Raw genomic sequence first — 25,751 nt, forward strand, 5'->3', positions numbered from 1 at the left:
GAATGTAATAACAATAATATCTTTGTTAGAAACTTCTTTTATTTCTCTGTCTCTTATACATACACACACAGTTATAAATAGGAGTAAACTTTTTAAAGCTGACTATAGGCTTTACAATGTTCTTATTCCATACTATAAAAAACTAGTAATAGATATAGTTAAAAATATACTGTTGACTGACTATTTAAAGATATTCATGTAATTCAGAAATAGGACTTGGGGGCTGAATATGATGGTGAATACCTATGATTCCCATTGCTTAGGAAGCAGAGGTAGGAGGATTCTGTTCCAAGTGCAAGACCCTGTCTCAAACATAAGCTAGAATGATATGTTCTAGTCCTATCCACAGATACTCGCACATAAGGAGACCAAAAGAAGATATTCTAAGGAAAGAAACTAAATGGAGTAATGCTGCTTCATAGTTACATGAAGTCACACACACACACACACACACACACACACACACACACATAAATTATACATATATCTCAAACTCCAAGACATGGAAACAAGACATTTATCTCTTTTTAATTTTTATTTTTTGAAGATTCTATCTATATAGAATACACTACATATATATGTATATATTCATATACAGATGTATATGAATATATACATACATATGTATATATTCAAGTGTTTAGCTGTAGGAGGGGTACAGAACTCAAGGGGGAGAGTGTGAAAAAGAGAAATGAAATAACTTCTCATAGAACATAAAGAATGACAAACACAAAGATAAGCCTCTTGTTTCCACATCATATCACTTAGCCTCATCCTATATTGCCATACATACATACTTTTGAGCTACTATGATCCTCTTTTTCAGCCCAGTTTTAAGAACACTTAATATACCAATTGATGAGCAGAATTAATGGAGAAACCATGCCATCACTTTACTGTTAAAACATTTTTTAAATGTTATTGAATATTTTATACAGAATAAATTGCCAAAAGCAATTTGTCTTTAGAATTTTGGATAGTTTATTAACTTAGCTTCATCTTGTAAACTAGTATGATGCTTCCAATACTGTTCTATGAGTGAAATTATTTTTAAAAATTTCTATTCATTGTAAATTCTATCTATACTATATTGTAGTTCTCTGAGTCATGAAACAGCTGTTCTGTTTGTTTTATAATGCAGAAGCAATTTGGAATCTGGTTTAGGGAAATATTTTTTTTCTTGCCAAGAATGCTTTTCCTCTTCCTACACAACCCCCCTTTTGAATAATAGATCTCTTTAGACAAGAATCCAATGACCCCCTTCAAGGGCTTATTTGGAAACTTGGACAACATGTAACGGTTGTTATTGATGGATTTTCACGCACAGTTACCAGAGACCCACAATCTATGGTAAATAGAACCTAGGGAAACACAAACCTGAGTCTGTCGGCCAACTCATTATGAATACATCTGAACAGCCTGAACCCCTGACCTGTGCAGTGAATCTTTGAGTAAGACTTCCCCTCCTTCTCTTTTCTCTGGAGCACTGATGTGGTTGTTGGCTTTGCTTGCTTTTTTTTTCCTACTTTGTATTCATGTAACCCTGTTACAATATCAAGTGAGATTTATTTTGCTTTCCACATCTGTTCGCAACCCTGTTGATAGGTCTTCATGGCAGGATGAGCTAGGGAAGGAAAATTAAGCAGAGCATGTGGGGTTACTGGGAAGAGAAATGAAGCTCTCTTCTTTTGATCTCCAAAATCATGCTTCTCCTACAGAGTTTCCTCTATGTGCACCATGGAAAACATTTGTGTTTAAAGCTTTGCCACTGTGAGACTTGTGAAAGGAAAAAGACAAGAAATAGACAATTGAAAATAATGTAATTAAGGATTCTTAATGCAATTAAGGCATTGTGGCTCATGCTTGAAATCCCAAAACTCAGGAGATTGACACTGGAGAGTTTGTGTACTAAATGGTAAATGAAACATTAAGAAGAATAAATAAAACCTCTGGTGACCTTGTACAAATGGCATATGCAAGTACATGCATAAATAAAATTACATCATATTTAACCCAAGAATTTGGATACAAGAAGAAAATATTCTTCAGATAAGTATCTGCCAGGACACAGGAAAAGGTTATCAAATTTGTGTTGCTATAAAACTTAAGATTGTCTTAAGTTCTCTTCTAGTATGACAGTGTCAGGAGTCAAAAATGTAAATTTCAGTGATTCTTCCTCTCTATATGCTTAATTATTGACAAGGTTAAGTAAATTTTAGTAGTCATATATTCATTATGCATTCAGTTCATCATATTTTGAGTAGCTTGACCATAAAAACCAAAAAATCCAAGCAGTATTTTTTTCTAAAAGAATTAATGAATATTCATATCTGATCATTTCACTTTTTGCCCGACAGTGATACTCCTTTCACATCACATTACTTAGGTCTCCATTTTTCTGCACCAGAAATGGGGGGGGGGAGTCTAATTACAGTTCCAGTTCTAAATATTTATTTTAACCCCAAAATGATTATAGTAAATAACTTAGAATTTTGAATCATACATATTGTTACGCAGAAAGAGACAACACCATTCCCCTTCTTTCATTCTTCCTTCTCCCCTCCAAAAAAATCCAACAATGGTTTCATGGCTGAGAACCTGGAAAATGTTGCACAGTGTCTACAAGTGTTAAATCTGGACAGAGAGAAAATTAGTCTTCTTGCAAGGAATGAAAAACCAGGGAATCATTTCATTGTCACAACCCAGTAACCACCAGATGTTTAGAATTCCGTGTATTTCAAGGACAAACCACTCAATGACTCCTTTGACACCCAAAGTATGCCAATAATTCAATGTATTAGTTGGATGCAAATTTTATACAATAAGGTATGGAAAGCAAACTGTAATTGGGAGTGCCAGAGTGAATGGAGCTCTATCTTTTGACAGAGCCCATTGTTGAACTCCAGCCTGAACCTCCGACCCTTTACTTTGCTGGGATACAATAGCCTTTGATATGAGATGGTGGGAAAGGGACTCAGAGACTCATTTCACATTCAGTTGCAATTCATCAGTTTGGCGGGGACTTTTAGCAGCTTTAATGACCACAGCAATTGATGGTTAAATCAATTTGTGCCGGTGACAGCATGGCTGGCCTCTAGACTGTAACAACCCAGGATTGCACCATGCAGAAAAGACTCTGTTATTCAGATGTGCACGGTTCCTTCTCGGCTGCGAGTGAGAACACAGGGAGATAGTGTCTCACAGGGCATGCCCTGGAGAGGGCACACATTCACTCCACAAAACTGGGCTTCTTTTGAAAGTGGTGCAGTCAATTATTATTATTATTCTAAAGTAATGTTGCAAGTGAAAATATACAGTAGAAGACACGGATTTCTACTACTGAACTATATCCTATGAAACAGTAACAAGGCAGAAAGAATATGTTCCTTTGATCAAAATGGGTGGTCTTATTCCTGTCACTACCAGGCACCCATCCTCTAAGAAAGAATGAAGGAAGGACTGGAGGGAGGGAGGGAGAGAGAGAAGGAGGAAGGAAGGAAAGATCCTACACAGAGATAATTTACATTGAGGAAAAGAGGTAAGAAAGGAATCGAAAAAGCAACACCTCCACCATGATAGTCTATCAAAAGGAGGAAATATTGCTCCCTCTTCTGTTAGTCAGAGGGAATTTCTTCTGAATAGAAGACATATCCTTTAAAAAATTTAAATATATGTGTTTGCACTGACAAAAAATGTCAGCATCAGCACAGCTGGATAGCCAGGCTGGTTCATAATAAAAATATTACATAAATACTTTGCTGAAACTTCTTTCTAAGGTTTGAGAACTATATAAACAAAATTGACATTTTAAAAGTGGGAAAAGGAACAAAAAGCCATTGTAGAAACCTGTTTCTGTGCCAGCAAAAATAGGTGTGAGAATTCTGAATCCAACTATATACAATACATTCCAAGTTTTTATAAAATGTGATACTTAAGGCAGCTTCCTTTAAGTCTCAAAAACAGGGAGAAGGTGCCAAAATACTTCCTTGAACATCTGAAAAGTAGTGGCTGTAATAAGTTAAGGCCTACTTAACAAACTGCTTAGGCATAAAAGACAATGTAAATAAATATTTAAGATTTGTAGCTATAGATCAATGCTAAGGTTTTCACAAAACAAATGACCAGCCGGCCTATGTAAGGAAATCTGGTATACCAAGTATTGGATTTAAGATGATGAAATAATGTAAGGATGGAGTCACTGAGGATTTGTCTTACCTTTTATGACCTATTAAAAAAATCAGACATAGTGATACAATAATTGTTCAGAGCTATCATGAAGACAGGGAAAAAGTATAGATCTTTATTAGAACATGGGTAGATGCCTAGAAGATGAATTGCTCCAAACACACAGCTATACATCTGTGGGGGGGAAATGTAAACAACAGTTTCCGACAGATCTATATAAACACTGAAGAAATACCGAGGTTGTCCAGAGATCTTAGTACTGAGTCCAGAAGCTGTGCTTGGTAACTGAGGAGGGGGGAGAAAAGGAGGCAGGTTTCCATAGCAACAGTAGTGCAGAGAACAAATGGAGGAGGCATGCATCTTCCCAGGGAAGGACTGGGGGTGGAAAAGGAAATGGAGGGGGAAGGGCAGCTCCTGCCAGGCCCATTGGCACTGAATAAGTGTTTGAGGTAAAGGTGTCATGTGATTCACTTCACCTTGTCTATCCACAGATCTGAGACACTCATTAATACCTGCTGCAGTGATTACACTTTTACCTGCATAGACAATTTTACCTCAAAAATTTCCATTTTGTATAAAGATACTGAGCTCATCTAGCTACAAACATTGTTCCCTGTCTTCAAAATAAAATAGTTAAAGATGACTAGAACTTTTATTTAGCAGATTCTTTGATGTTCTTTTCTTATTCTTGGCTGTTGTAGGACAAAAGCCATTAAGCCAAATCTTTATTTCCCTCTTTTATCTTTAAAGGCAGGTAGAAGTACCTTCTCATAATTTCTGGATCTGTAACTCTGCCTCACAACTCCGACAGTGTTTTGCCTTGCAAAATGGAAGGTATTTTTCCTGGAAGTTTGCATTGTTGTTCCTCTGATTAAAATGATCATCATGAATGTTTTTGAATGACTCAATGTAAAGACTGTAAAGACTGCTTTCAAGAAGAAAGGAGGGATGTAGAGCTCTCTGCAATGTTTTGCAAATAAACAAATCACCAAAATAAAATTCTTTCCTTGGAGGTCAGATCCATAGTGCAAATCAGCTTTGGGGAGTAGTGCCCTGATAAAGTATGGGCATAACTACACGAGTCACATTTATGTTATTGCCAAGGCTTTTAGAAATCAAAATTCTGGATTATAGAACTGGGAGCATGACTTAGTTGTGGAGTACTTGCCTAGCATGCATGAAACCCTGGGTTCAATTCCTCTATACAGAAAAAGCCAGAAGTGGTGCTGTGGTTCAAGTGGTATAGCGCTAGCCTTGACAAAATGCAAGGACAGTGCTCAGGCCCTGAATTCAAACTCCAAAACTGACAAAAATAATTCTAGATTATAATATTCACTAGTCTGTAGGTTCTGAGAGTGGTGACTTTGTCTACCTTTTTCCCAAAATATTCCCCAGATCTACCACAGAGCCAACACATAGAAGATGGTCAATACATAATTTTTCAAAGAATACAATGAACTATAGTTTTTCAAAGTTATGACACCTTCAAATATACAAAAATGAAATGAACCTTAATCAGTTTCAATATAACAGCTGAGTTTACCTTATTTACTGCTCACAAGTTGATACAAAAAATGCTAGTAATGTCATGGCCATTATAGCAGTGGTGAATCCTCAAAAGTCTAATTTATATTCTCAAATCTATATGACTAAAAGCTGCCCTTCAATCCTGTGATGTTTCTAATTCTCCACACCGCTTGCTTTATAGCGGAGAGCACCGATTCCTCCGACTTCACTTTCATTGTAAAAACTGAAGTGCGATGATTCACTCACCATGCTAATCATTCTCATCAACTCCCTCTGAAAGACCAGAGAAAGATGTTTTTGATTCTCATCATCCTCACCCATTGGAAGCCAGTAGAGACTAGGCAGTAACAATTAAAATTGAATTAGCCAAGCAAACTCTAAACCCTTCACCTATAAGAAGGATTAAAATTCTGCACACATGACGGTATTTGTGCTCTTCACCTGACTCGTGATACAGCCCATTTCTATCCTCTGCTTTAAGTACTATTCCCACACTATGCAGTTCTACCTCAAGCAAGATAAAGCTTCTTGTTCCCACATCCATTTTAACCCTTGCTTCTTATGTTTGTGATGCTAGCTACTCAAGAGACTGAGATTAAGAGGAATGAAGTTCAAGGCCAGCTTGGTCCAAAAGTTGATGAGATCTGTATTCCCAATGATAGCCGGTGGTACACACCAGTGATCCCAGCAACACACAAGGGTAAAATGTGAGAATGGTAGATCAGGCTAACCTGGGCCAAAGAACATCCTTTCTGCAAGTGATCAGTGTTAAAAAACAAAAATAAAACAACACTAGCCCCTTCTTTCAAATCCCATAGTGCCAAAGGAAAAACAGAGAACAAAACAACCAAAAAAAAAAAAAAAACATTGGGCCGGGAGTTTGGCCTAGTGGTTAAAGTGCTTGCCTAGCATGCATGAAGACCCGGGAACGATTCCTCGGTACCACATACATAGAAAAAAAAGCCAGAAGTGGTGCTGAGGCTCAAGTGGTAGAGCTCTAGCCTTGAGAAAGTCCAAGGACAGTGCTCAGGCCCTGAGCTCAAGCCCAGGACTGGCAAAAAAAAAAAAAACAAAAAAAAAAACAAAGACCCTTCAGTTCCCCCAATTGCAATAAAACTATTGTTTTTAATAGATTTTGCTACAAGCTTAAGTAACTTCATAGAATACTCACTCCACTATAGCATTCTAATTTCCTTTTTCCACTCAGATGGAGAACATTGTCTCTTTCTATGAATTTCAAGAATCACAATGCTGAAGAATTATGAATAGATCATCCAGAGATCAAGGGAAATGCTCAGAGAGGTTGAAGTAGCACTGGTTAATTTTATACAGGTGAGCCAAGGGATTCCCTCCCAAGTCTGAGCCTCAACCATAGGGTTTGGTAAGCAAGTTTAGGTGGCTAGGAGGATGTCAGAAATAGCACAGGAAGTGTGATTACAGAAGCTAATGCCTAAACTCCTTCAGGCTCCTTAATAGTTAAGCTGATTAAAAAATAGCTCCTTTGCTTATCACAGGAATGTTCCCTGAAGGGAAGAGAATCCTGGATTATTTCAGGTTTCTAGGCCTTAATCTGAGTCAGGCCACGCTCTGATAACAACACTTGTCTTGTTTGGAAAGGTGAGTTGGCTCTCTATTTCGAGCAGATGTGAGAGGCCTGCTACTCAGCACATCATTTTTTATCTTTCTCACATCAACTCCATGAAGTTGTGGTTTGCTTCCAGAAAGCAAGCTTCAAGTAGATTAATAACTAACCTCAATGTTGGAATGGAAATTTGAGACCCCAAGTTAGGTTGTCCTCACAGAATTGAGTTTTTTTCTACTACAAGGCACCAATCGCCTTCAATTCCCCCATCACCCATATTCACTGAAAACTTAATGTACTTGGATTATTCCTTTCCACTGCCAATATTTCTTTAAATCACTTCCTATGGGAAAGATCATTTATAATCACATAATAAATAATAGATGATGCATAAATAATAGGATGATAGCAATAGTAGACAGACAGACAAATAATACATTTAGTTCAGACTGGAGTAGATAAACAAATTCATCATGCAGCATGGAATTGTGACAAAGAGAGATGAGGCTCAGGCTGGAGTAGAGGGTTATGAGAGAAATGATAGAGGGGTAAGGGAGTGAAACAAGATAGTACTGAGTGAAAGGTCTTCAGAAAGGTTGAGAGTTGGGAAGAGAGGAATGAGAAGAAGTGACATAAATTCTATCTTTTATGGCCAGGAGTGTAGCCTAGTGGTAGAGTGCTTGCATGCTCAAAGCCCTGGATTTAATCCTTTGTACCACATACACAGAAAAAGCTATAAATGGGGTGGGGGGGGGGAAATGGGGACCAAGACATGTGAAAGGGTATCAATGTATGTGAATTAATGCACCTTCTATCTGGCAAATATCATGTAACCCTTCTATTAATTACAATAAAAAAATATGAAAAAAAGAAAAAGCTATAAATGGTACGTGACTCAAGTGGTAGATTGCTAGCCTTGAGAAAGCTCAAGGACAGTGCCCAGACCCTGAATTCAATCCCCAGGACTAGCAAAGACAAAAACAAAAACAACAAAAAAGGAAATTCTCTTATGTTCTTAATCATCATTATAGGATTCAAGGGTGCCTATAACCAGCAATAGAACAAACTATGAATATGCTTTATTTTACATTCAGGTTAAGAGACATACTAGTCAATACATTATGTAAGTATTATCCATTTTTATTTGTTACAGTTGTTATTACTCTAAATATTGCATACTCAAAATAAATGGATCAATGGCTTAAAAGTTGTTTCTTGATGTAAAAAAAGTAGCAAAAATAATGATCAAATTACTAAAACTAGGTGTCATAAAGGATTAAGAAATCTCCACGATACTAAGCTACCGGGATATCTTCTTTGTTATAGACAAATAAGTCTTTAAGAATAATGACATACATGGAAGAGAGAAAAGTGAGAATGGGTGACATAATGGTGAATATTTGAAAATTTAGCTTTATTGAACCAATGATTGATTTCTCTCAACCCATTTTCTGTTGAAATGACTACCGAATAATGGAATCAAGCCATAAAAACTTTTACAGAGTTGTCAAAAATACAAAGGAACCACTCTAGTAAACCAACTGAGTCTTTTTAGACACAGAACCAAACTATTTTTCTAGTGTGGAATTGATGGATTTATTTGCCAAAGGCAGAGAAGAAACCAAAACAACTGCGCCCAATGTGAATTGAAGTCATAGCAGAAACAGAGTTAAATTTCTCTTGTGTAGGAAGGTTCATGTGAAATGTGTATGTTCTGGAAAACAAAGTTAATTAGACACAAAAGTCTACCAATCTGTTTTGTATCTCAGTGACATATACTTTTGAAGAGCCATTGCTATTATATACGTGTGCTAATATGTATTATCCATTACAGTTCTACAGATGTCAATCATATGCATACCATAAATACATGAGATAGCACATTAGTTGATTATTTGTTCTTTTTGTGTCTAAAATTTTTACAAGCTGGATACTGACTGGCAAAGTTCATTTGGATTGAAATGGCACATTTTAAATTTGTAAAACAAATTTCAGTACAAATAAGTCTAATTGCACCTGTGTATTAATATGAATATCCATAGCCATATCTACACACACACACACACACACACACATACACCACACACACACACACACACACACACACACACACACACACACACATGTTGAGTGAGAACTTCTTGTTAATAGGGCCATGTGGCACCGATCTATAATTGCAGCAACTTAGGAAGTAGAGTGAGGCAAACATATTAGTGCGAACAAATATCAAAGAACAAGCTAGATGTGCTGGTATACACCTAAAATCCTAGCTACACACAGGAGATGAAGGTAGGAAGATCACAACACAAGGCTTGTCTCAGAATAAGCAAGTAGGAAACCTCATGAGAAAAATAACTAACACAAAAAAACCCTAGGATATGATTCAAGTGGGAGAGTAATTGTCTAAAAAGCCTGAGGCTGACGTAAAAGGTGGCAAAGATAGTACTGAAAACAGTTTCAAAGAATAAAATCTCTGAGTTTCTGGATAAATATTCAAACTTAAAATTCAGCACTATTTGACAGCTACAAAAGTAATTATTTCCATATTGCTGATTCATGTCTGTGGGCATAGAACTAAATTAATATAAAGACAGAAAATAGGAGATGGTTCAATTTGTCTTCTAACCTCTACATTAAACTGCCTTCAAATGATTTTGCATTCCTAACTTTGTGAAGAGCTATTAAGATTTATCACATGTAAATTAAGCAAAAATCGTGATTACAAGCACATAAAATACTATGTATGCTTTATTTTTATACTATAATAATGTTTGTAATATTTCAGAATATTGGCCTACCTTGTTGTACACATCCACTAAATGGTTTCTCAAATATCACATTTTGCAAAGCCACCATGAACCTCTAACCACACAAGGGCTAAGACAGCGCATTCCATCAGAATAAGCCACATGTGCAGTTTAACATTTTTCATAGCCACATTAAAAAGGTAAAAGGCATAATAGGCTTTAATGATCCATCTTATCTATCCAAATAGATCCCACATATTCTTTCAAGGGAGAATATTAAAAATATGGATGTGTTGATATTCTTTTTTATGCTATGTCTACAAAATCCTATCTCCATTGCCATGTAGTATATCTCAGAGCAACCATGTTGACCAGTCACCATTGTCCCGAACGAGTCCTGAAAACTGCAACTTAGAAATCACACTTTCTGCTCTTATACTTCTAACCACTTCATTCAATATGTGAATTGAATTAAATCTCCATGTAAATCTCATAAAAACCTTTCTCCTTGGATTTCCTGTTCTCAGGCATCTATATTCTCTGTCCTAGGGTAGGAAAACTTTCAGTGTACTTGCTGGGGTCATTCTGTTTCTACTACAAGGCCATTTGACAACATCAGTTCAGTTATTTTTCTATTACTTGTCCAGGACCATGAATACTGAAGGAGGAAACACACAGTCATGGTTGACCCATCTCTTACTTCCATTCACTTTCAGTGAACCTGCAATGTTCAATTATGTATTCATTCCTAGGCACAATCATTTCCATTTCCTCAGAGGACAATCCAAATATTCACTACACCATTTCCTCCCTCCCATCTCCCCGAACCATGGCAGAGTCCAGCTTCCTAGTTCAGAGAAAACACGATTGAATGTGTATGTACAACTTTCCTTTGATTCTTCAAGGCAAATCCCTTTCGTGTGAGCTCTTCCTCCTATCCACACTGAGATTTTTCTAGTGACTACATAGAGGACAGATATGATTCAAGTTAAACTGTGATGTAATCATTCAGCATCTTAAGAAAGCTTAAAGTTACAGTTCCCATTCTGGCCATGATATGTAATTTTCAGCAAACATTCCAGGTCTTAGTGTTTGTCTTTTTAAAAAATAGTATTATAAAGATGATGTACAGTGGGGTTACAGTTATAAGTCAGGTAAAACATAAATTTCCTTTTGGACATTGTTCTCCTTTCCCTTACTTCCTCAGTTTTTGTCTCATCCCCACTCACAAGTTGTATAGTTCCTTTTCAACATAGTATCTAGTGTTTATGTCCTTAAAATAAAATCGCATGAACTCAATTATCACTTTTAGCCTCAGATGTCTTAGGCATAATATAAAGCAAGGTTTCCAGAAGGAGGAAACATGTGTATGTGCTCAACCAGGTGGCTCCTGTTCCCTCTGGCTCTGCAAACCTCAGACATAGACCAGAACCTCTCAGACATTCTGTCTCCCTGTCTACAAAGTAGAGATAATAATAACCATTTCACAGGCTTGCTTGAAAATTGAAAGGAGCTGCACCTGGAAGCAGAGGTTTCTGCTAGCACCGTGCTTCATGGGGAGAAGCAGTGTGGTGCTCTCTGCATTAGGTGCAAGTAGATCCATCTATCACCATGCAAACCACTCCTTTGGAAACTTACCTTCTGGAATGATTGGCCAGCCAGACACATGGATGGAAGACTAGGGTGGAAGGAGGGGAGAATCAGAAAATTTCTTCATCTTTTTCTGTTCTTCAGAGAACATTTTTCTAGATCTAGTCTCATGTCAGAAAACAACCCATCTTAATGATCATGAGTCATTGATCGTAAGAGACAATCCTTAATTCTGGGTTCTGCAGATACCACCTCCTCTGTCTTCCCATTCTAGGGGTGACATGACCTCTTGAGTTTCCTTCCTCTGTTTATATCACTTAGTGATCTCTGTTTCCTGGTGGGTACTGCATGACACAGCTATAACTGGTTTCAACTATCCATGGAGGATTATAGTTTAAAAGTATGGAATACTCACACAAACCTACTTGGTTTCAATAATCAAGTTCTTTAACTTTGTTAAATTCAAATGTTCATTATGTTAATTTCATGGCTTAAAGCCATGAACATTTCAAAGTTGGTCAAAGAATTGCTGAGTTCATAAAACAACCAAATTGGGGATATAAAATTTGGTGAGTTCAGTGCACTACAGCCGTTCTTACAGCCAAACCACAGGGTGGCAGTTGTATGCATCAAGCTACACTGAGCCAAACGGACTGCATTTTATGATCTCAGGTCCAATTTCTCACAACTAATGGCTTACTTTATTAGAAACTCACCCCTCATTCCTTCAGGCATTGTGGTACTGGAATGTTGAGGTTTTTCCTGCTAATCTTAACCACATTCTCTGCGTTCTGCATTGTAACAGCTCAAAACAGATGCCCGTGTAAAAATTAACATTTCAAGAGGCAAACATCAAACTATGGTGGGACTCATACATGGAGTAGATATTTATTTCTTGTACATCCTGTTATTTCTCAAGAACACATTTAATCTTAGGCTATTCAGGAATTGCCTTGTCAGAAGTTCAAGTCTTCTGAAAATGTCTCATTCACAACCTACCAGAGCATCTCCATTTTCTTAAAAATTGAGCAATGGAACTAGATAATTCATACGTGGCAAATGAAACCTTGGTATTATTATGTGTTAAAAGTTGTATAACTTAGGCCACACATATTATGTCACTCTTGTTTTCCAGAACTAATGGAAACAGCATCCATGCAACTGTACGCTTCTCTGACCAGTAAGATGTCAAAACTTAGGCATAGCTGATAATTCAGTTGTCTTTTTACATTTTTTTTCTTCTTAAAAAAACAGTACTAGGGTTGATACTACAGCCTTTGGTTTGCTCAGCTTGCTTGCTCAGCTGACACTCTACCACTTAAGACCTCTAGCCCAGCTTTTTTTTTTTTTTTTTTTTTTTTTTTTTTTTTTTTTTTTTGCTGGTTATTTTGGAGATGGAACCTTGTGAACACTTCTGCCTGGATTGGTTTCAAACAGTGATCTTTCAGATCTTCGATTCTTAAATAGCCAGGATTACAGGCATTAGCCAACAGCACCTGGCTTTTATTTATATAATTTTATGGTGAAGTAGATGTTTGCTCTATTTTTCCCGTAATGTCACTCAGCTTCTGCTAAAGACATCCTGCCTTATAACAAAACTCAAATCACTGAAACTGGGCACCTTTATTTTTACCTTGCTTTATGAGTACTATTTGCTTTAAAAAAAATCACTTACATACTCAATCTTAGATAAAGCATTACCTAATTCTGATGTCCCACAAGTCCCCTTAATTTGGGACAGTCCTGCAGCTGTTGCTTTTCAGGTATTTGACACTTTGGTCCGGATATTTTGTGTACTGTCCATTTGGGTATCCAAAATATTCTTGTGGTTGGGGAAAAATGCATATTAATTAATAGGAAGACCTCCCCAGATGACTTATCTAAACCTGCATCAAAGCGGAATCAGGACCTGCCCTTGCGGGAGGTCGTGGACGTCGGTAGTGTCAGTCTCCTCTTCTTGCCCTTCACCCAGCAGTGCACAGACATCAGAGAATGATTAGTTGTAATGAATTAAAGAAGTATTTCATTCTCCTGAGTAATCTGTAGGAATGCAGTCTGTCCAGTATTCTGCTCCAAAACAATTATTGAGAAGCATATAAAAGAATTGAGATTCCTTTCCTATGTATAATTCCTCTGAACATTTCCAGCTAATTGGGTACAGATGAATTTTCTGCATGGATGAAAGTACAAGTGCCATCTTTCTATTGTAATATGGGTCTGATACGCTATGTACTTACGTTTTATATTCTAAACTATACACACTAATGTGTCCATTTCAGGTTATTGCCTATTATTTTTCTTTTATTTGCTAGTCAAAGCACAAAGCAGTTGAAGATGGCTACACTAATTTCTAAGCCACAAAGAGTTAGCAAAGTCATTTTTTTCACTGAACCTTCTCCACACTCTATAAATAACAGGAGGGATGGGAGATAGAAAAGCTTTTGTTAAGTCTGGCATAGTCAGTGTTGAATAGATGTGCTTATAATTGGTGGTTGCTGGGAAATGGAGCCTTCTCACACAGTTCAATTTTTAAATGACTCAATTTGAAGACTTGGATCAGGCAGAGTTTATACTGCTTCTATCAGATTTGATTATTAGTTATAATTAGCTAACATTAGAAAAATTTACTCTATATTTCCATATTAGCACATAAACCTGCACTAATATTTGTTTTAAAAAGGTAATTGTCATATTTATTGAGGTAATTCTCATATTTATTGATCTCAGCATCCCTTTATTCTCTAAAAAATATTTTTAAAAGAAAACTTAAGCTGGGAGCATGGCCTAGTGGGAGAGTATTCACCTAGCACACACGAAGGCCTGGGTTTGATTCCTCAGTACCCCAAAAAAGACAAAAGTGGTGCTGTGGCACAAGTAGTACAACTCTAACTTGAGAAAGCTCAAGCTCAAAGAAAAAGTAAAGAAAGAAAATTTAAAACCCCTTAGTGCAATTATTTAAAGATAATTGTTCAATGTATAAACATGAAAATTCATTTAAGTGGTTTATTTCTATTTACTATTTCATGAACTGAAACTGAGAGAACATTTAAAACTATTTCCTTTCCAATTTGTTTAAAATTAAGGGTAATGATGCCAAGCCAATAATGCCATTGTCTTCCTCAAAGTAGTCTCATTTCCTCAGACAAATGAGGGAACTGATGCTTGGAAATAGAATACATCAACCTTTTTTCTTATACTACTGACTTAAAAGTTAACTATCATCTATATCCATATATAGTTGTGTGCATGCATGTGTGTGCAGGTATGTATAGAGGTTAACTGACTGACTTTATCCTTTTTAGAAATGTGAATGTTCATTTCTTTATAGCTACTACCATTTCATAACTACTACCCAAGTACATCTATGGTGTAATGGCCCCACTCACACTCCCTGAATCACCCTGATACTGAATTGTCCTCACATGCTATCATAAAGTACCACTTTCACATGGGGCCTACCATGATCATATGGGACTGTAAATAGTTTTTAAATTATTATTTTATTGTCAGGATAATGTAGAGAGGGCCTACAATTACATTCTTCAGGTAGTGGGCTCATTACTTCTCACACATTGATACCCTTTTTCATGTTTTTGTCCCCATTTCCTTCTCCCATCCCCTCCCAATCATCTTATTTTTGTCCCTTCTCTTTCCTATTTCAAATAAACAAGTTACTCTTTTGATAAGTATTATAATTCCTTTTCATATCTTAGAATATCTTTTCATCATCCAACATATTTTTCAACTCTCAATGCTTTCTTTAATTATAACATTTTCAAATTCACTTCTTTTTTGATGTACCTTTTTTTCTTATATTTTTTATTGTAATTAATAGAAGGGTTACATTACATTCGCCAGATGGAAGGTGCATTACTTCAAATACATTGATACCCTTTCACATGTCTTGGTCCCCATTTCCCTCCCCCCTGCCTCCACCTTCATCTTGTTTTCCCCCCTTTCCTACCCAATTTGAAATAACCAAATACGCATATATCCAATATATCAGATAACAATATGAGATAACCAAGGGACAGCAAAAGAAATGAGAGCTAACATAGTACATTAAGGACAACAATCACTCATTATATTTTGTTTCTATATCCTAGAGGTCCTTTCATTTAGCATCATACTGTATGGCCTTATGTATCTAGGTTTTGCTCTATTGCAAATCTCTGCTAGAAGAGCCCAAGGTTTCTACTGATTATGACAAATGAGGGAAACCATTGAGCCTATGTTCCTTTGAGTCTGGCTTACTTCACTTAATATGATTTTTCTAAGTCTTTCCATTTCCTTACAAATGGAGCGATGTCGTTTTTTCTGACAGCAGCATAGAATTCTGTGTGAGGTCTATTTTTTTTAACCATTTAATCATTCATTAATAGTTTACCTCTGCTACTACTACCATATGCAAATGCATGTTATCATACTTTGGCTTTCCAATTCTTACACATTTAGACCAACTGCCTGAAGAATAGTGGTATCATTTATGCATTTCTGCATCCTCTGTACTATCTGCCACGTCTATAGCCTTTAAATACTATTGGTTCTGAGTTTATGCTCATCAGATTTTTCCCTAGATTTTATATCTGCCTTACATATTTCACCATATTGTTCAAATATCTTATCACTATATTTTGATAAATTATTCTCTAATCAATGTCTGTGCCTTTAGTAGTTAAACACAATTCCAATGCAATGCCTAAAATGCTCTATCCATTTTGTTTGCATTATCCGGATTATGTGTTACCACATGTTCACCAAGATAAATTATTAAGATTTCATCCCTAATCTACTGACTACTCAAAATGATATTCAGTAAGGGAAATATTTCAAAGGAAGGAGAATGGAAATATGTAACAGTGGATCCTCGATGTATAGACCTGGATATGTTGAGATCTATGAACACTGAGGAAAATTGAGATAAGCACTAAATGTTGTAAGATGATAGCTCAATAACTATGTACATTTGACCATATTAAATGATGCTAATCAAAATAATCTCCAAGATACAGAAATAAGTGCCTTTATTGTTGTTGTTGATTATGATGATGATATTTTTAATATACTGTATTAAGTTCTTTCTTTTTCTCCCTTTGGTTTATCTCCGGTAGTCACTGTTTCTGATACTGGTGCCCTGTGTCTTGTATATACCTTTATCTGATTTGGGGAAGAGAAAGAGAATAACAAAATGGTGAAACAAGGACAAAGGTTGAGTCAATGCAATAGTGATACTCACAACACACTGGCTGGAAATGAACTTTACAACTTGGTGAAAGGGGGAGGGAGGAAGGGAGAGAGAGAGAGAGAGAGAGAGAGAGAGAGAGAGAGAGAGAGAGAGAGAGAGAGAGAGAGAGAGAGAGAGAAACAAAGGAGAGGGTAACAATGTTCAACAAGAAATGTACTTATTACCTTACTTATGTAAATGTAAACATTCTGTACATCACATTTTCAGCAAAGTAAAATTAAATTTAAAAAAGAGTGAAAAGGGGGCTGGGAGTTTGGCCTAGTGGTTAAAGTGCTTGCCTGGCATGCACGAAGACCCGGGTTCGATTCCTCGGTACCACATACATAGCAAAAAGCCGGAAATGGTGCTGAGGCTCAAGTGGTAGAGCTCTAGCCTTGAGAAAATCCAAGGACAGGGCTCAGGCCCTGAGCTCAAGCCCAGGACTGGCAAAAAAAAAAAGAGTGAAAAGAAATGAAGTTCAAAAGAGTTATAAATCATCTCTTCTTCACTATCATGTTATTCCTACTTTGGGATGTAAAAAGGAATGATTCTTTCTTCTTAGTATATGTTCCTACCTGAAAATAGATTCTGGGTACTAAATCTGAAATTGGAATTAAAGTTAAAGCAGATCACTAGTAGGTGATTATTAATATTATTGAGTCACCAGCTTACCAATGATTCGGCTTTATAATTTCCAAATGTTAGAATTTTCTCTGTGACTTTGATATAGACATACCTACAATCCTACCCTTAGTATGTGTACAACGGTATTGTAAGTGAGATCCTCAAAAATACAACTTCCTCATATTGGGATAAATGTGGCAACTATCTTTCAGCCATCCCTCCAAGCCATCCCTATTGAAATCCAACCTGAAAGTGTGTTTGTTGTGTTTTTCTCAATCATCCCCCCTGCCTCTTATAAAACCAGGGAAATTATTGCCAGAATAAAGCTGTGTTTCTTTATCTTTAATTCAAAAACAGATGCCATCCAACACCTGTGCAGTTTTAATATAATATTAATCAGAGCCATCATAGTACTTGGATCATCTAAATCTCATGCTTGTCCCAGACTTGCCTCTGATAATAATCACAGCATGGTAGAGATTCCTGAGCAATGAATAATCAGAAGTGATTACTTCACTATTTCAAATAGTTCTCATTCCTTCTGAATATGTTCGAGAGAGAGAAAAGGACATTTGCTTATGAAAAGATCTTAAAGAATAGTAAACTCTGCTAGTTTAGGATGCTATAATCTATATTGTAGTTACAGATTTAGAAAGAATATAATTGCAGCAGTTAACAGTAGAGAGGTCTCCTTGGTGAGGTGCCTTTATTATTTTTTTCAACAGAGTACTGCTCTTACTGCTACATTTAACTACTCTGCTTCCATTGGGAGGAAAAAAAAGAAAGAAAAAAATAATCTTCACACTGGTTGCCATGGCAGCAAGTGCAAAGAATGAGTCTGAATTCTGTGGCAAGGTAATGAATTTAGCATCTACAGGAAAAGAAATGGATTTCCTGTCACACACACTGTAAATCCACCACAGGAAATGACCACGTTGTATACATTTTAGGATGTTTTAAACCCCATTTAAAATGTGCAAGAGTGGCAGAGAGAATGCACCAAATAACCTCCGGAGGCTCACCTCTTCCCCATCAGTGTGTTTTCATCCATATCTGTGATGGTTTGAGAGGAACAAAACCTCAATGCAAGCTAGCAGTTTGCATTCAGCAGGTCCCCAAATGATGACAATGACATGTTTTTGCCTCAAGCTTTCATGGCTGACATGGACTACTGAATGCTGTCTTAGGGAACACTTCTTCGCAGGTTATTTCATTCTTCCTTTACAGTTCTCTGATTCTTTGCTTGAATATGTATATCACTCAATGTGTTTATCCTACCTGAGTCCTCTCTCAGGCTTTTTGTCTCTCCACCTTCACAAAGATAATGTTTCTGTGTATCAGTGATCTGCTCAGTTGGAAGTTATGTAAGCTATTTTTCAAACCCATACCTATATATGCATATATATGTATACACATATATGTATAGACACACATCAGAGGCTCTATATGCTTTATCACACTACACTGCAGACAAAACAATACGTGGTTGAGATACTGCCAAAGAATCATAATAATTCTAAGTAATACCTTCATAGGTACAACAGTAATTACTAAGTCAAAATTACACATGGTTTATAGATACGCTATTTACAAAATCATGTGGGATGATTCAATATGAATGCTTCCATAAATGTAAATCTCAGAAGTTTGATACTAGAAATGTTTGCATTTTACTGGTGACTCTGCCTTCAGTAGGCAAACTGGGATGAGTTAGAACACTTGTTCCATCAGGGGGAGGAGTACAGAGGCTGGGGAAGCCTTGAAAGCAGCCATTGCTTCCAATCTGATCTCATTGGACAGCACCATGGTCCACGGGAACTAACCTTAAAAAACCATTTGATTTTTTTCATATATTTTTTATTGTAATTAATAGAAGGGTTACATGATATTTGCCAGAGAGATGGTGCATTAATTCCCATACATTGATATGCTTTCACATGTCTTGGTCCCCATTTCCCTCCCCCCACCCCCACCCCTCATCTTGTTTTCCCCTGTTCCCTATCCAATTTCAAATAACCAAATACAAATATATCCGATATATCAGGTAACAAAGTGAGAAACTGTAACAATATGAGATAACGAAGGGACAGCAAAAGAGATGAGAGATAACATAGTACCTTAAGAACAACAACCATTCATTATATGGCTTATTGTTTCTATATCCTAGAGATCCTTTCATTTAGCATACTACTATACGGCCTTTTGTATCAAGGTTTTGCTCTATTGCAAATCTCTGCTAGGAGAGCCCAAGGTTCCTACTGATTATGACAAATGAGGGAAATCATTGAGCCTAAGTTCCTTTGAGTCTGGCTTACTTCACTTAATATGATCTTTTCTAAGTCTTTCCATTTCCTAACAAATGGGGCAATGTCATTCTTTCTGACAACAGCATAGAATTCCATTGTGTACAAATATCACAACTTGTTGATCCACTCATCAACTGAGGGACATCTAGGTGGGTTCCATATCTCTGCTATGGTAAATAGTGCTGCAATGAACATTGTTCTGCTAGTGGATTTAGTATGCCTTTGGTTCTGGACGGTTGGGGAAATGCCAAATAGTGGAATTGCTGGGTCATAGGGGAGCTCTATGTTTAGTTTTTTGAGGAACTGCCATACTTCTTTCCATAGTGGTTGAACAACTTTGCACTCCCACCAACAGTGTAGTAGTGATCCCTCCTGGCCACATCCCCTCCAGCATCTGTTGTTATTAGTTTTCTTGATCCTGGCCATTCTAACTGGAGTGAGGTGGAATCTTAGAGTTGTTTTGATTTGCATTTCTTTTATGACCAGAGATGTTGAGCATTTCTTCATGTGTCTATAGGCAATTTTTGTTTCTTCTTCAGAGAAGACTCTCTTTAAGTCTTTGGCCCATCTTTTAATGGGACGGTTGTTACTTTGGAGATTAGTTTTGGATTGATTCAATTTTTTTGAGCTGTTGATATATTTTAAATATGAGGCCTTTGTCTGTTGTATGGTTGGTGAAGATCTTCTCCCACTCTGTAGGCTTCCTGATTAGTTTACTAGCTATGTCCTTTGCCATACAAAAGCAATGCAGTTTAATGCAGTCCCACTTATCCAGCCTTTCTCTGATTTGTTGTGATTCTTGGTCATTATTAAGAAAGTTTTGACCTGTGCCAAGGAGGTCTAGTGTATCTCCTATTCCTTCTTGTAAAGTTTTTAGAGTGTCAGGTTTTACCTCCAGGTCTTTGATCCATTTGGAGTTAATTCTAATACAGGGTGACAAAGAAGGATCCAACTGTAGTTTTCTGCAGGTGCTTAACCAGTTCTGCCAGCACCACTTGTTGAAGAGGCTATCTTTCTTCCATTCTATTTTTTTGGCTCCCTTGTCAAAGATTAGGTGGCCATAGGTCTGTGGTTTAATATCTGCGTCTTCAGTTCTATTCCATTGGTCTTTAGGCCTGTTCTTGTGCCAGTACCAAGCTGTTTTGATAATTATAGCTCTGTAATAGAGTCTAAAGTTTGGTATTGAAGTTCCTCCTGTGCTGTTCTTTCTGCTAAGAAGTGTTTTTGCTATATGAGGACTTTTATCATTCCATATGAAATTTTGGATTGCCTCTTCTATTTCTTTAAAGAATGACATTAACAAAATTGACAAACTCTTAGCAAATCTTACCAAACAAAGAAGGCAGCATACCGAAATAAACAAAATCACAGACGAAAATGGTAATATCACGACAGAAATTACCAAGATCCAGAGTATCATGAGGGAATACTTCTCAAACCTTTATGCCAACAAATTTGAGAATCTAGATGAAATGGACGAATTCCTAGCCAATATTAACATACCCACACTGAACCAAGAAGAACTAACCCAACTAAACAGGCCAAATTCAAGCACTGAAATAGAAATGGCAATTAGAGAACTTCCACCTAAGAAAAGCCCAGAGCCAGATGGATTCACAGCTTAATTCTATAAGGTCTTCATAGCAGAGCTCACACCAATACTCCTCAAGCTCTTCAACGAAATTGAAAATGAAGGTTCTTTACCAAACTCATTCTATGAAGCCAGTATAACCCTCATCCCCAAACCACACAGAGATTCATCAAAGAAAGAGAACTATAGACCTATATCTTTGATGAAAATCGATGCAAAACTTCTCAACAAAATACTGGCCAACCGTCTACAACAACTCATCAAAAAAATTATACACTATGATCAAACTGGATTCATCACAGGGAGGCAAAATTGGTTCAACATATGCAAATCAATTAATATAATTCAACACATCAACAGGAGCAGGGACAAAAATCACATGATTGTCTCAATAGATGCAGAAAAGGCCTTTGACAAGATCCAACACCCCTTTATGTTAAAAGCTCTAGAGAAACTAGGAATCCATGGAACATACCTCAATATAATAAAGGCTGTGTATGACAAACCCACAGCTAGTATTATACTTAATGGTGAAAAGCTAAAGCCATTCCCTCTAAAATCAGGAATGAGACAAGGATGCCCACTCTCTCCACTCCTCTTTAACATAGTATTAGAATTCCTAGCTAATGCAATAAGGCAAGAACCAAGCATAAAGGGGATCCAAATAGGGAAAGAGGAAGTAAAACTTTCCCTCTTTGCAGATGACATGATCCTGTATTTAAAGATCCTATAGACTCTACTCCCAAGCTCCTTGAGCTGATTCAAAACTTTGGAAGGGTAGCAGGGTATAAAATTAACCCTCAAAAATCAACTGCCAGCAGAAGCGGAAGATATGCGCCGAGACAATATGGATGCTGCCTAGCTCTCTCTCACAAAAAGAGAGAACCAGGGAGTCCCATGAGTCAATTCTCTTAAGAAATCCACAACAACAAACTCAAGAATCAATGGAGAAGGACTCAAACTGGAAAAGAAATCCAGCATAGGACTGGGCCAGCGAGCCACAGAAGCAGTGAAACACCACGCTGAGACTGAAGCTCGCAGATCCATCCCATGGTCCACTGTGAGGCCACTGGTTGGGCTAAGAGCTAGTCATGCAGCAACACACAGCCTCTGGGAACAGGTCAGAACACCTGCAAAAACTGCAAACTCTGACCTAGTCAGCAGAGGAATCAATTTGGCTGAGAACCACAGGTATTCACATATTCCCAAAGCAACCGGTCCCAATCCAAATAAAGACCGCTACCTACCAACCACAGAGCAAACTACAAAAACAGTTCTCAATGCCGAGGAGAGCGCAAAGATGAATTACAAGCTATACTATAATGGGAAGAAAATTTGAATTACAGCAGATCTCTCCAGGCAAACCCTAAATGCAAGAAAAGCTTGGAAAAACATCATTGATGTCCTGGAGACCAACAACTGCCAACCCAGACTGATATATCCAGCAAACTAGCATTTATATTTGAGGGAGAAACAAGAATATTTCACTCCAGAGAGAAGCTTTATGAATACGTGCACACTAAACCAGCATTACAAAAAATACTAATTAATCGAGAACAAATTGTAGAACATCAAGAACCCCCATCAAGAAGCAAACATCTATAATTCACTAAACACAAAAGGGGAAAAAAGAGAGAGAAAGAAACCTAGAAGTAAAAATAAATAATGACAATGGACACTGACCACTTCTCCATAATATCCCTAAATGTTAACGGGCTGAACAATCCAATCAAAAGACACAGAGCAGCAGACTGGATTAAGAAACACCATCCATCCATATGTTGCCTCCAAGAGACACACCTCACTGCCAAAGACAGAAACAAATTCCAAGTGAAAGAATGGAAACTCCAATGCACCATGCAAAAAAGCAGGAGTAGCAATCTTAATCTCTGATAAAATTAACTTCTCAGTAAAATCAGTACATAAAGATAGAGACAGCCATTATATATTAGTAAAGGATACAATCCATGCCCATAATATTACAGTTATAAACATCTACTCTCCCAACACGGGAGCACCCAAATTCGTCAAACAAACTCTCTTAGAATTACAGAACAAGATAGATTCAAACACAATCATTGTGGGAGACCTCAATACACCACTCTCAACAAATGACAAGTCAACTCAACAAAAGTTAAGCAAAGACACCATCGACTTAAATGACACCATAGCCCAGCTGGGCTTAACAGATATACATAGAGTCTTCCACCCAACGGCAAAACTTTTTACATTTTTGTCAGCAGCACATGGAGCACACTCCAAAATAGATCATATAATAGTACATACAGAAAACTTAAGCAGATACAAGGGGTCTGATATAATCCCATGCATCCTATCATACCACAGTGGAGTCAGACTAATTCTGAACAATGCAGTCTAAGTCAAAAAACATTCAATCACATGGAACCTGAACAACACACTTCTGAATAACTCCTGGGTAACAGATCAGATCAGAAGTGAAATTAAAAACTTCCTTGAATGCAATGACAATCAAGAAACATCACAAAGGAACTTATGGGACACAGCAAAGGCAGTTCTAAGAGGCAAATTTATCGCACTAGGAGCGCATATTAAAAAGACAGAAGAAGAGCATGTAAATAACCTAAAAAAAACTGAAACACCTAGGGGAGCAAGAAAAAGTTAATTCTAAAACAGCTAGAAGGACAGAAATAACAAAAATAAAATCAGAAATTTCAGAGATTGAAATAAGATCTACTATACACAAAATTGATAAATCAAAAAGTTGGTTCTTTGAAAGAATCAACAAAATAGACAGACCCTTGGCAAGATTAATCAAAAAAAGGAAAGGGGAGATTCAAATAAACAAGATTAGAGACCCCAGGGGAACAATTGCAACTGATTCCCAAGAAATCTAGTCCATAATGAATAGGTACTACCAGGGCCTATATTCAAAGAAACAAGAAACTCTAGTAGAAATGGATGATTTCTTAAATAAATATAGGCTACCCACATTGAACAACGATGAGGTAAACAAATTGAACAGACCAATTTCTTACAACGAAATTGTGGAAGCAATCAGGGAAATGCCAACCAAAAAAAGCCCAGGTCCAGATGGATTCACTATGGAATTCTACAAGACTTTTAAAGATGAGATAACACCTATACTCTTGAAACTCTTCCAAGAAATAGAAACAGAATGAGCAATACCAAACTCATTTATGAAGCTAATATTACTCTCATCCCCAAACCAGGGAAAGACCCAACAAAAAAAGAAAACTACAGACCTATCTCTCTAATGAACACAGACGCAAAACTCCTCAATGAAATATTAGCCAACAGAATCCAGAAAAAATTTTAAAAAATCATACACTATGATCAAGTGGGCTTCATCCCACAAATGCAAGGCTGGTTTAACATTCGCAAATCAATCAATAGTAATACATCGTCATATCAATAGAGTTCAGGATAAGAATCATATGATAATTTCTCTGGACACGGAGAAGGCATTTGACAAAATACAACATCCATTCATGTTGAAAGCACTAGAAAAAATAGGAATAAGAGGTACAATCCTCAAAATAGTGAAAGTCACATATGAAAAACCTAAAGCCAGTACTATACTAAATGTTGAAAGACTGGAACCATTCACCTTAAAATCAGGAACTAGACAGGAATGCCCACTCTCTCCACTTCTCTTCAATATAGTGCTGGAACCCTTAGCTAGAGCAATAAGGCAAGAAAAGGACATCAAAGGGATTCACATAGGGAAAGAAGAAATTAATAAACCACTTTAGCAATGTGTCAGGATACAAAATCAGTCTTCAGAAGTCAGTAGCCTTCTTGTACACCAACAATACACAAACAGAAGGCCAAATCAAGAAAATAATCCCATTCGCAATAGCCCCCTGAAGAATAAAATACTTAGGAATATACTTAACCAAAGATGTAAAGGAATTATTCAATGAAAACTATAAAAGCCTAATGAAAGAAATTAAAGAGGACACTAGGAAATGGAAAGACATCCCATGCTCATGACTAGGGTGAATCAACATACTGAATATGGCTATACTGCCAAAATTGATATACAAATTCAATGCAATCCCCATCAAAATCCCAAGACATTCTTTACGGAAATTGAAGATATAATCCAAATATTCATATGGAACAAAAAAAGACCTGGAATAGCCAAAACAATTCTAGGCAAAAAGAGCAATGCTGGTAGTATTACAATACCAGACTTCAAACTCTACTATACTGGCACAAAAACAGACCAGAAGATCAGTGGAACAGAATAGAAGACCCAGAAATAGAACCACATACCTATAGGCAACTTGTATTTGACAAAGAAGCCAAAGATATACAATGGAACAAACAAAGTCTATTCAATTATTGGTGCTGGCAAAACTGGGCAGCC

This window comes from Megascapheus bottae, chromosome 8, assembly GCF_031878675.1.
Source record: "Megascapheus bottae isolate mThoBot1 chromosome 8, mThoBot2.hap1, whole genome shotgun sequence".
Lineage (NCBI taxonomy): Eukaryota > Metazoa > Chordata > Mammalia > Rodentia > Geomyidae > Megascapheus > Megascapheus bottae.